Genomic DNA, 12511 nt, shown 5'->3' on the forward strand with positions numbered 1-12511 from the left:
GGTGGGACCACAGTCACAAGGTCCAGGTGAGGCCCAGGTGGCAACAGGATTCACCAAGTCCAGGTGAGGCCCAGGTGGTGACCAGTCACCAGATCCAGGTGAGGACCAGCTAAGGACCAGATTCACCAGGTCCAAGTGAACCCCAAGGGGTGACCAGAGTCACCAGGTAAGGGTGAGGCCCAGAGGGGGAACCAGAGTAACCATTTTAGTTTGAGGCCCAGAATGGGACCAGAGGTCCCTGGTCAAAGTGAGGCCCAGGTGTAGAATAGAGTATCCAGGTCCCAATGATGCCTGGGTGAGGAACACAGTCACTAGGGCCATGCAGGGCCCAGATGGGGATCAGAATCACTAGGTCCTAAAAAAAAAAATAAAAAAAATAAAAAAAAAATAAAAAAAAAAAGAATCACTAGGTCCTGGTGAGGCATAGAATAAGACCACAGTCACCAGTATCAGGTGAGCCCCTTGTGGGAACAAGAGCCACTCTATCCAGCTGAGTCCCAGGTCCATGTGAGGCCCACGTGAGGACCAGATTCATCAGGTCGAATTGAGGCATAGCTGGGGACAAGAGTCACCAGGTCTGGGTTAGGCCTAGGTGGGGCAAGATTCAGCAGTTCTGAGTTAGGTCAAAGTGGGGATGAGAGACACCAGGTCCAGGTGAGGCCAAACTGAGGACCAGAGTCACCAGATCCAGGTGAGGTCCATGTTGGAAAGAGAGTCACCAGGTCCAGGAGAGGTCCAGGTGGGGACCAGAGTCACCAGATCCAGGTGAAGTCCAGGTGGGGACCAGAGTCAACAGATCCAGGTGAAGCCCAGGTGGGGACCAGAGTCACCAGGTCCAGATGAGGCCCAGGTGAGGACCAGAGTTACCAGGTACACGTGAGGCCCCGGTGGAGATCAGAGGCAACAGGTCCATGTGAGGCCAGCTTGGGGACCATGGTCAACAGGTCTACTTGAGGCCCAGGTGTTGAACACAGTAACCAGGTCCAGGTGAGTCCCCGGTGGTGACAAGAGTCACCACGTCCAGGTGAGGCCCAGGTGGGGACCAGGATCACCGGGTACAGGGGAGGCCCTTGAAAGAACCAGAGTCAACAGTTCGAGGTGAGGTGCAGGTGGCAACCAGGGTCAGCAGGTCCACGTCAGGCCAAAGTGGGGTTCACAGTCACTAGGGCCCGGTGAGACCCAGAGTGGGACCAGAGTCACCTGGTCCAGGTGAGGTCCAGTTGTGGAACACAGTCACCGGGTCCCAATTATGCCCAGTTGAGGACCATGGTCAACAGGGCCAGGTGAGGCCCAGATGGGGATCGGAGTCACCAAATCCAGGTGAAGCCCAGGTGGGGACCACAGTCACCAGATCCAGGGTAGTCTCAGGTGCAGACCAGAATCACCAGGTCCAGGTGAGGTGCAGGTGGCAACCACACTCACCAGGTCCCAGTGAGGCCCTGGTGGGAACCAGAGTCACGAGGTACATGAGAAGCTAGAAACACTGCAGACACCAGGTCCACATGATGTCCATGTGGGAACGAAAATCACCAGTTACAGTTGAGGACCAGTTGGGGATCCGACTCACCAGGTCCAGGTGAGACCCAGGTGGGAACCAGTGTCACCATGTCCAGGTGTGGCCCAGGTGAAGACCAGAGTTAATAGGTCCAGCTGGGTCACTGTTAGTGAACAGTGTAACCATATCCTGATGCTACCCAGGTGGGTACCAGAGACACCAGGTCCTGGTGAGGCCCAGGTGGGACCAGAGACATGAGGTCCAGGTGAGGTCCCGATGGGAACCACAGTCACCAGGTCAGGTGAGGCCATGCTGAGGATCAGAGTCACCAGTTCCAGGTGAGGCCCAGGTGGAGCCAGAGTCACCTGGTACAGAAGAGGCCAAAGTCAGGACCAGAGTTACCAGGATCAGGTCAGTCCCAGTGGGGAATAGAGTAACCATCTCCCGATGATGCCCAGGTAGAACCAGAGTCACCAGGTCCAGATGAGGCGCAGGTGGGGAGCATATTCACAAGGTTCCGGTGAGGCCCAGTTGAGGACCAGAGACACCAGGTCTAGTTGAGGCCTAGAGGGGTACCAGATTCACCTGGTCCAGGTGACATCCAGATGGGGACCAGAGTCACCAGGTCAGGGTGAGGGCCAGAGGGGATCCAGAGTCATCATGTCCAGGTGAGGCTCAGGTGTGGAACAGAGTATCCAGGTCATAATGGTCCACAGGTGAGGACCAGAGTCACCAGATCTGGGTGAGGCCCAGTTAGGATCAGAGTCACCAGTTCCAGGTGAGGCCAAGAAGGAGTCCACAGCAATCAGGTCCAGGTGGGGAACAAAGTCACCAGGACTGGATGAGGCCCAGATGGGGACCAGATTCACCAGGTCCAGGTGAGGCCCAGGTGGCGACCAGAGTTACCAGTTCTGGGTGAGGACCAGGTAAGGACCAGATTCACCAGGTCCAAGTGAGGCCCACGTGGGGACCTGTGTCACCAGGTATGGGTGAGGCCCAGGTGGCAACCCCACTCATCAGGTCCAGGTGAGGCCAACCTGCAGGCCAGAGTCACCAGATCCAGGTGAGGCCCTGGTGGGGACTGGAGTCACCAGGTAAATGTGAGTCTACAAGAACACCACAGTCACCGGGTCCAGGTGTGGGTCATGTGGGAACGAGAGTCACCAGGTCCTGGTGAGACCCAGGTGGGGACCACAGTCACCAAGTCCAGATTGAGGCCTAGGTGGGGCCCAGAGTCATCAGGGCCAGGTGAGGCCAAAGTGTGGAGCTAAGATATCAGGTCCAGTTGAGTCCCAGGTGAGGACCAGTCACCTCGTCCAGGTGAAGCCCACAAGAGTAGTGCCTCCAAGCTCAATCCCGCGACATCCTAGTAATTCCTGTCTTAGACTGGTGCTACATACTAAGTTCCATACTAGCTAATTGAACCCTACATCCAACGGCAACTTACATTCGAGAGTTGGGCTCACACGCATTCCTTCACAGTTCCACACTGCCTGCAGAATGTGTTGCCAACGTCTTCACCAGAGAAGCTTGTCAGAAGCTTGTGAGACGCAAGTGGAATAATGCAGGCCTGGAAGGTGTCTCCAGGTGGAGTAGAGTGGTACGCTTGGAACCTCCTGAGTTAGAATACTGCTGCGTTCTCAGGGCCAGAACTTCGAAAGGACGTCGTTTGATACGGGACACAAGTTTTGTGAGAGGCAAGTGTCTCCTAGCCCAATCCAACTTCTGAGTAATTCCTCCCTCAGAAGGGAGCTACATACGAACTTCCAAACCTGAGTACCTCGGTGAAAGCTGTCTCTCTGGGGAACTTCCTTCTGCGAGGTGAGCTGACACGCGGTCCTTCCCAGTTCCATACTGCCTGCAGATGCAGTTACGAACATCCTCACAAGACATGTTTGTCAGAAGCTCATGGGACGCAAGGGGCAAGCTGCAGGCTTCAACGGTTGTGTCTCCAGGTGCAGTAGAGTTTTGTTCATGGAACGACCTGACTTCCAACGCTGTAAAGTTTGAGTTAGGTTATGGGTTAGGGTTAGGGTTAGGGTCCTGTTTAAGCTTAGGGTTAGGGTTAGGGTTAGGGTTAGGGTTAGGGTTAGGGTTAAGGTTCAGGTTAGGGTTAGGGGTAGGCTACGGGTTAGGATTAGGGTTAGGGTACGGGTTAGGTTACGGGTTAGGTTACGGGTTAGGGTACGGGTTAGGGATCGGTTTAGGTTTACGGTTAGGGTTAGGGTACGGGTTAGGGTTAAAGTTAGGGTACTGTTTAGGATTAGGGTTAGGGTTTGGTTACGAGTTAGGGTTAGGGATAGGGTAAGGGATAAGGTTAGGATTAGGTTAGGGTTAAGGTTAGGATTAGGGATTGGGTTTCGTTAGGTTTAGGGTTGGGGTAAGATTAGGGTTAGGGTATGGGTTAGAGTTTGGGTTAGGGTACGGGTGAGGCTTAGGGTAAGCATTAGGGTACGGGTTAGGATTAGGGTACGGGTTAAGGTTAGGTTTAGGGTTAGGTTTAGGGTAGTGTATGGGATAGGGTTAGGTTTAGGGTACTGTTCAGCGTTAGGGTTAGGGTTAGGGTTAGGTTACAGGTTAGGGTTATGGTTAGGGTTAGAGTACGGGTTAGGGTTAGAGTTAGAGTTTGGGTTATGTTTAGGGTTTGGGTTAGGGTTAGGCTACGGATTAGGGTTAGTGTTAGGGTTATGATTAGGGTTCGGTTTAGGCTTAGGTTAGGGTACAGATTAGGGTTAGGGTACGGGTTAGGGTTAGGGTGAGAGTACGGTTTAGAGATATGGTATGGATTATGGTACGGGTTAAGGTATGGGTTAGTGTCCTGGTTATGGTTAGGGTTTGGGTTAGGTTTAGGGTTAGGGTTAGGGTACAAGATAGGGTTAGGTTTACGGTGTTAGGGTTTGGGTTAGGGTACAGGTTAGGGTTAGGGTTAGGGTAGGTTATGGTTAGGCTTAGTGTTAGGGTTAGGTTTCGGTTAGGGTTAGGGTTATGGGTCGGGTTAGTGTTTAGGGTTAGGGCTAGGGTTAGGGTACTGTTTAGGGTTAGGTATAGTGTTAGGTTTAGGTTACAGGTTAGGGTTAGCTTATGGGTTAGGGTTCGGGTTAGGGAATGGGATACGTTTTGGGTTAGGGTTAGGGAACGGGTTAGGGTTAGGGCTGGGGTTATGGTTAGGCTTAGGGTACGGGTTCAGGTTAGGGTTAGGGGTAGGGTATAGGTTTATTTATGGGTTAGGGTATGGGTACGGTTTCGGGTTAGTGTACGGGTTAGTGTTAGGGTTTGGTTTAGGGAACGGGATAGGATTAGGGTTTGGGTACGGGTTAGGGTACAGGTTAGGGTACAGGTTACGTTACGGTTTAGGGTTAGGGTACAGGTTAGAGTTAGGGTTCAGGTTAGGGTTAGGGTTAGGTTTAGGGTACGGGTTAGGTTTAGGGTCACGGTATGGGTTAGGGTACGGATTAGGGTTAGGGTTAGGGTATGGCTTAGGGTTAGGTTTAGGTTTAGGGTTAGGGTTAAGGTACATGTTAGGGTTAGGGTTAGGGCACTGTTTAGGGTTAGGGTTAGGGTTAGGTTTAGTTTATGGGTTAGGGTTAGAGTTAGGGTTAGTTTATGTGTTAGGGATACAGTTAGGGTGAGGGTTACGGTTAGGTTAGGTTTAGGGTTAGGTTTAGAGATAGGGTTAGGGTTATGGTTAGAGTTAGCGTTTGGTTTAGGGGTAGTTTTAGTGTTATGGTACGGGTTATGTTTAGGGTTAAGGTAGGGTAGGGTATAGGGTTAGGTTACGGGTTAGGGTTAATTTTAGGGGTAGGTTTAGGGTACGGGTTAGGGTTAGTGTTAGGGTACCATTAGGGTTAGTGTACGTGTTAGCGTTAGGGTTGGGGTTAGCGTAAGGGTTAGGGAACGGGTTAGGATTAGGGTTAGGTTATTGTTTGGGTTAGGGTCAGGGTTAGATTTAGGTTACGTGTTAGGGTTAGGGTATGGGTTAGTGTTAGAATACGGGTTAGGGTTCGTGTACGGGTTAAGGTTGGGGTTAGGGTGTGGTTCAGGGTTAGGGTATGGGTAAAGGTTAGGGTACGGGTTACGGTTAGTGTTCGGTTAGGGTTAGGGTACGGGTTAGGGTATTGGTTAGGGTTAGGTTTAGGGTTAAGTGTTGACTTTAAGGGTTACGGAGAGCATTAGAGGTTAGGGTTAGGGGTTAGGGGTTAGGGTTAGGGGTAGTGTTAGCGTTAGGGTTAGGGTTAAGGTTTGGGGTTACTGTTAGGGTTTGGGGTTAGGGTTAGGGTTTGGGTTATGGTTAGGGTTAAGGGTAGGGTTAAGGGTTAGGGTTAGTGTTAGTGGTTACGGGTTTTGGTTAGGGTTAGGGGTTAGGTTTTGGGTTAGGGTTAGGGTTCGGGTTAAGGGTTAGGGTTAAGGGTTAGGGTTAGGGGTAGGGTTAGGGGTTAGCGGTTAGGGGGTAGGGCTAGGGTTAGTGGTTAGGTGTTAGGGTTAGTGTTAGTGTTAGGGTTAAGGTTAGGGGTTAAGGTTAGGGTTAGTGTTTAGGGTTGGGTTTGGGTTAGTGTTAGGATTAGGGTTAGGGTTAGGGTTAAGGTTTAGGGTTAAAGGTTAGGGTTAGGTTTAGGGTTAGTGGTTAGGGGTTCAGGTTAGGGTTAGGGGTAGGGGTAGGGGTTAATGTTAGGGTTAGGGGTTAGGGTTAGGTTTTGGTTTAGGGTTAGGGTTAGTGGTTAGGGTTAGGGTTAGGGTTAGGGGTTAGGGTTAGGGTTATGGTTAGGTATGTGTTAGTGTTAGGGTTAGGATACGGGTTAGGGTACGGGGTAGTGTTAGAGTACTGGTTAGGTTATGTTTAGCGGATGGGTTAGTGTATGGGTTAGGGGACGGTCTTAGGGTTAGGGTAAGGGTTAGGGTCTGGGTTAAGGTTGGGGTACAGCTTAGTGTTAGTGTACCTGTTAGGGTTAGGGTACGGGTTTAGTTAGGGTACGGGTTAAGTTTAGGGTTAGTGTTCGGGGTAGGGTTTTGGTTAGGGGTTAGGGTTAGGGTTAGCGTTACGGTTAGGGTTAGGGTTAGGGTTAGGTGTTAGGGTTAAGGCTTAGGGTTAGGATAGGTTTAGTGTTAGGGGTTAGGGGTTAAGGTTAGGGATTCGATTCGATTCAATTTTTTTCGATTCGAATCGATTCGATTCAATTCTTTCAATTCGATTCTTATCGATTTGATTTTTTTCGATTAGATAGATTCTTTTCTATTCGATTCAATTTTATTCGATTCGATTCTTTTCGATTCGATTTGATTCGAGTCTTTTTGATTCGATTCGTTTCAATTCAATTCTTTTCAGTTCGATTCGATTCAAATCTTTTTGATGCGATTCAATTCGATTCTTTACTATTCGATTCGAATTTTTTCCTTTCGACTCGATTTTTTACGATTCGATTTGATTCTTATCCATTCGATTTGATTCGATTCTTTTCTTTTTTTTTTTTTTTAAATTTTTATTTATTTATGATAGAGAGAGAGAGAGGCAGAGACCTAGGCAGAGGGAGAAGCAGGCTCCATACACCGGGAGCCTGACGTGGGATTCGATCCTGGGTCTCCAGGATCGCGCCCTGGGCCAAAGGCAGGCGCTAAACCGCTGCGCCACCCAGGGATCCCTGATTCGATTCTTTTCGATTCAATTCTTTTCGATTCGATTTGATTCTTTTCGATTCGATTCGATTTGATTCTTTTCGTTTACATTCGATTCTTTTCGATTCGAATCTTTTCGTTTCGATTAGATTCTCTACAATTCGATTCTTTGGATTCGATTCTTTTTGATTCAATTCGATTTGATTCTTTTCGATTCGATTCGATTCGATTCTTTTCAATTCGAATCGATTCAATACGATTCGATTACTTTTGGTTCGATGCAATTTGATTCGATTTTTTTCTAATTGATTTGATTCGATTCGATTATTTTCGATTCAACTCGGTTAGATTCAATTCGATTATCGATTCAATTCAATTCCAATTATTCTCGATTCAATTCGATTCGATTATTTTTTATTCATTTCAATTATTTTCGATTCGATGTGATTCGATTCGATTCTTTTTGATTCAATCAATTCGATTTGATTCTTTTCAATTCGATTCGATTCTTTTCGATTTGATTGCATTCGATTCAATTCTTTTCGATTCAATTCGATTCCATTCTTTTCGATTCGATTCGATTCTTTTCATTACGGTTCAATTCGATTCGATTCTTTTCAATTCGATTTGATTCTTTTCGGTTCGCTTCGATTCTATTCTTTACGATTCAATTCGATTATTTTGTATTCTTTACGATTCAATTTGATTCGATTATTTTCGATTCGATTAGATTCAATTTGATTCGTTTTTTTCGAATCGATTCAATTCTTTTCGATTCCACTCCTTTCGACTTGATTTATTTGGATTCTATTCTTTTCGACTCGATTAGATTCTATTCTTTTCAATTCGATTCGATTCTTTTTGATTCGTTTCTTTTCGATTCTATTCGAATATTTTCATTTCGATTAGATTCTTTTCGATTCAATTCGATTCTATTCGAAACTCTTAGATTCAATTCTTTTTGATTTGATTCGATTTGATTGTTTTCGATTCGATTCAATTCAATTCTTTTCGATTCGATTCAATTCTTTTCATTTTTTTCCATTCGATTCTTTTTATTTGATGTTTCGATTATTTTCGATTCGATTTGATTCGATTCTTTTCCATTCGATTCGATATTTTCGATTCGATTCAATTCTTTTTTATTAGATTTCTTCGATTCTTTTCGATTCATTTCGATTCGATTTTTTTCATTTCGATTCGATAGTTTTTGGTTCGTTTCTTTTTGATTCGATTCGATTAGAATCTTATGATTCAAGTCTTTTTGATTCGAATTCCTTTCTTTACAAACGATTTGATTCGATTAGATTCTTTTCGATTCGATTCGATTCTTTTCCATTCGATTCGATATTTTCGATTCGATTCGACTCTTTATTAGATTTTTTCGATTCTTTCCTATTCGATTTGATTCGATTCTTTTCGATTTGATTTGATTCTTTTCTATTCGATACAATTCGATTTGATCCTTTTTGATTCGATTCTTTTCAATTCGATTCGATTCGATTCTTATATTCGATTCGATTTGATCTTTTTTCGATTCAATTCGATTCTCTCCGATTCGATTCGATTTTTTTCGATAGTTTTTTCCATTCGATAGTTTTCTATTCGTTTCTTTTCTATTCGATTCTATTCTTTTCGATTCGATTCGATTCGAATCTTTCTATTCGAGTGTTTTTGATTTGAATTCCTTTCTTTTCGAATCGATTCGATTTGATTCTTTTCGATTCGATTCGATTCTTTTTGATTCGATTCAATTCGATTCTTTTTGATTCAATTCGATTATTTTCACTTCCATTAGATTCGATTCTTTTGATTCGGTGCGATTCGATTCGATATTTTTCTATTCGATTCATTTAGATTCTTTTCGATTCTAGCCTCTTCTATATTAATTTCTTTCTTTTCGAATCAATTTGATTCGATTCTTTTCGATTTGATTCGATTCGATTCTTTTCGATTCGATTCAATCCTTTTCGATTTGATTTGATTCTTTTCGATTCAATTTGATTCGATTCTTTTCGATTCTATTCGATTCTTTTCTATTCGATTTGATTCGATTCGATCCTTTTCGATTCGATTCGATTCTTTTCGATTTGATTTGATTCTTTTCCATTCGATAAAATTTGATTCGATCCTTTCGATTCGATTAGATTCTTTTTGATTCGATTTGATTAGATTCTTATATTCGATTCCATTCGATCTTTTTTGATTCGATTCGATTCTCTTCGATACGATTCAATTCGATTTTTTTCATTTCCATTCGACAGTTTTCTATTCGTTTCTTTTCTATTTGATTTGATTCTATTCTTTTCTATTCAATTCGATTCGATTCGAATCTTTCTAATCGAATGTTTTTGATTTGAATTCCTTTCTTTTCGAATCGATTTGATTCTTTTTGATTCGTTTCGATTTGATTATTTTGATTCGATTCGATTTGATTCGATTATTTTCACTTCCATTCGATTCAATTCTTTTGATTTGGAGCAATTCGATTCGATTTTTTTCGATTCATTTCGATTCGATTCTTTTCGATTCGATTCTTTTTGATTCGAATATCTTTCTTTTCAAATCGATTTGATTCGATTCTTTTCTTTTCGATTCGATTCGATTCTTTTCTATTTGATTTTATTTTTTTTATTTGATTCGATTCTTTTCGAGTCTCTTTGATTTGGTTTTTACGAATCGATTCCATTCTTTCGATTCAATCTTCGATTCGATTATTTTGGATTCGATTCTTTTCGATTCGATTCGATTCCTTTCTTTTTTTTTTGATTCGATTCTTTTCGAATCGATTTCTTTTCGATTCGATTCGATTCAGTTCTTTTCTATTCTTTTCAATTCGATTGGATTCGATTATTTTCTATTTGATTCAATTCAATTCGATTTGTTTCTTTCTAAACGATTCAATTCTTTTCGATTCCACTCCTTTCGACTCGATTCATTTGGATTCGATTATTTTCGATTCGATTCGATTCTTTTTGATTCAATTCGATTTGATTCTTTTTAATTCATTTCTTTTTGATTCCATTCGAATGTTTTTGGTTCGATTAGATTCTTTTCGATTGAATTCGATTCGATTTAAAACTCTACGATTCGATTGTTTTCGATTGGATTCGATTATTTTCGATTCGATTCAATTCAATTCTTTTCGATTCGATTTGATTCTTTTCCATTCGATTCGATGTTTTTCTATTCGATTCTTTTTTATTTGATTTGTTTCGATTATTTTCTATTCTATTTGATTCGATTCTTTTCGATTCATTTCGATTTTTTTTGATTTGTTTAGAATTGATTAGATCCTTTTCGATTCGATTCAATTCGATTTTTTTGATTCGATACGATTTTTTTCTTTTTGATATGATAGTTTTCGATTAGTTTCTTTTCGATTCTATTCGATTCGATTCTTTTTGTTTCGGTTAGATTTGGTTCGAATCTATCGATTCGAGTCTTTTTGAGTCGAATTCCTTTCTTTTAAAATTGATTCCATTCAATTCTATTCGATTCGATTCAATTCGATTCGTTTTTTCTGAAACAATTCGATTCTTTTTGATTCCACTTTTTTTCGATTAGATTCATTTGGATTTGATAGTTTTCGATTCGATTAGATTCTATTCTTTTCAAATCGATTCGATTCAATTCTTTTTGATTCGTTTCTTTTTGAAACCATTCGAATCTTTTCGGTTCGATCAGATTCTTTTCGATTCAATGCGATTCGATTCGAAACTCTTCGATTCAATTGTTTTCGATTCGATTGGATTCGTTTGTTTTCGATTCGATTTGATTCAATTCTTTTCGATTAGATTTGATTCTTTTCAATTCGATTCGATTTTTTCTATTCGATTCTTTTTTATTTGATTTGTTTCGATTATTTCCTATTCGATTTGATTCTTTTTGATTCGATTCGATTCTTTTTGATTCGTTTAGAATTGATTAGATCCTTTTCGATATAATTCGATTCGATTTTTTTGATTCGATACGATTTTTTTCTTTTCGATATGATAGTTTTCAATTAGTTTCTTTTTGATTCTATTCGATTCGATTCTTTTGGTTTCGATTTGATTTGATTCGAATCTTTCGATTCGAGTCTTTTCAATTCGAATTCCTTTCTTTTAAAATCAATTCGATTCAATTCTTTTCGATTCGATTCACTTCGATTCATTTTTTCTGAAACAATTCGATTCTTTTTGATTCCATTCTTTTCGATTAGATTCATTTGGATTCGAAACTTTTCGATTCGATTAGATTCGATTCTAATGAATCGATTCGATTCGATTCTTTTTGATTCGTTTCTTTTTGATTCCATTCGAATCTTTTTGGTTCGATTAGATTCTTTTCGATTCAATTCGATTCGAATGGAAACTCTTCGATTGAATTCTTTTCAATTCGATTCTTTTTGATTCGATTCGATTCGATCCTTTTCGATTCGATTCAATTCATTTCTTTTCGATTCGAATTTTTCTATTCAATTCCTTTTTATTTGATTTGTTTCAAATATTTTCGATTCGATACGATTCTTTTCAATTCGATGCGATTCGATCCTTTTGGATTCGATTCGATTCAATTCCATTTTTTTCGTATCGATACGATAGTTTCCGATTCTTTTCGATTCTATTCGATGGGATTCTATTTGTTTCGATTCCATTTGCATGTGGAAGTATCAGGCTTGTACTCAACATTATCAGAGTTGAATATAGCGATTTCAAACGGCCTTCTTCAATCAGAGTGTAGCTAGTTTCTAACTCCAATGTACGAGTGGGTAGCAGACATCAGCCTCCCAGGCGTACACACTTTTGAGAGTTGAGCTTATGGCCTGTACTTCCCACATCCTCCTCCAGGTACACTGCGCTGGTAACAGGCCTAGGCTCGATGCATGACTGAAGTGTGAGAGATAAGACGAAAGTCCCGGCACACAAGAATAGGGCCTCGAAGCTCAATCCTGCGATTTCCTAGTAATTCATGTCTTAGGTGCTACATACTAAGTTCCATACGTGAGAGCTAGCTGAACCCCAAGTCCAAAAGCATCTCTCTTCCAAGAGTTGAGTTCACACCAAAACCCTCACAGTTCCACATTGCCTGCAGAATGAGTTTTGAACATCTTCACCAGAGACGTTTGTCAGAAGCTTGTGAGAAGCAAGTGGAATAATGCAGGCCTGGAAGGTGTCTGCAAGTGCAGTAGAGTGGTATTCTTCGAATTTCCTGAGTTAGAAGACTGCTATGATCTTATGGCCATTAGAACGCAGCCAGTTGAAAGCTGGCTTCTAGGCATGCTCTCTTGTGAGAGTTGAGCTCTGGGCAGGACCCTCCCGCATCCTGCCTGCCCATACTCATACCTGCTAACATCCTTAAGTGAGATGATGGGAGAGGTTGGAGAAACGCAAGTGGAAGCGCCAGGACTGTACTCATATCCATCTG

This window comes from Canis aureus, chromosome 4 (genome assembly GCF_053574225.1).
Source record: "Canis aureus isolate CA01 chromosome 4, VMU_Caureus_v.1.0, whole genome shotgun sequence".
NCBI lineage: Eukaryota > Metazoa > Chordata > Mammalia > Carnivora > Canidae > Canis > Canis aureus.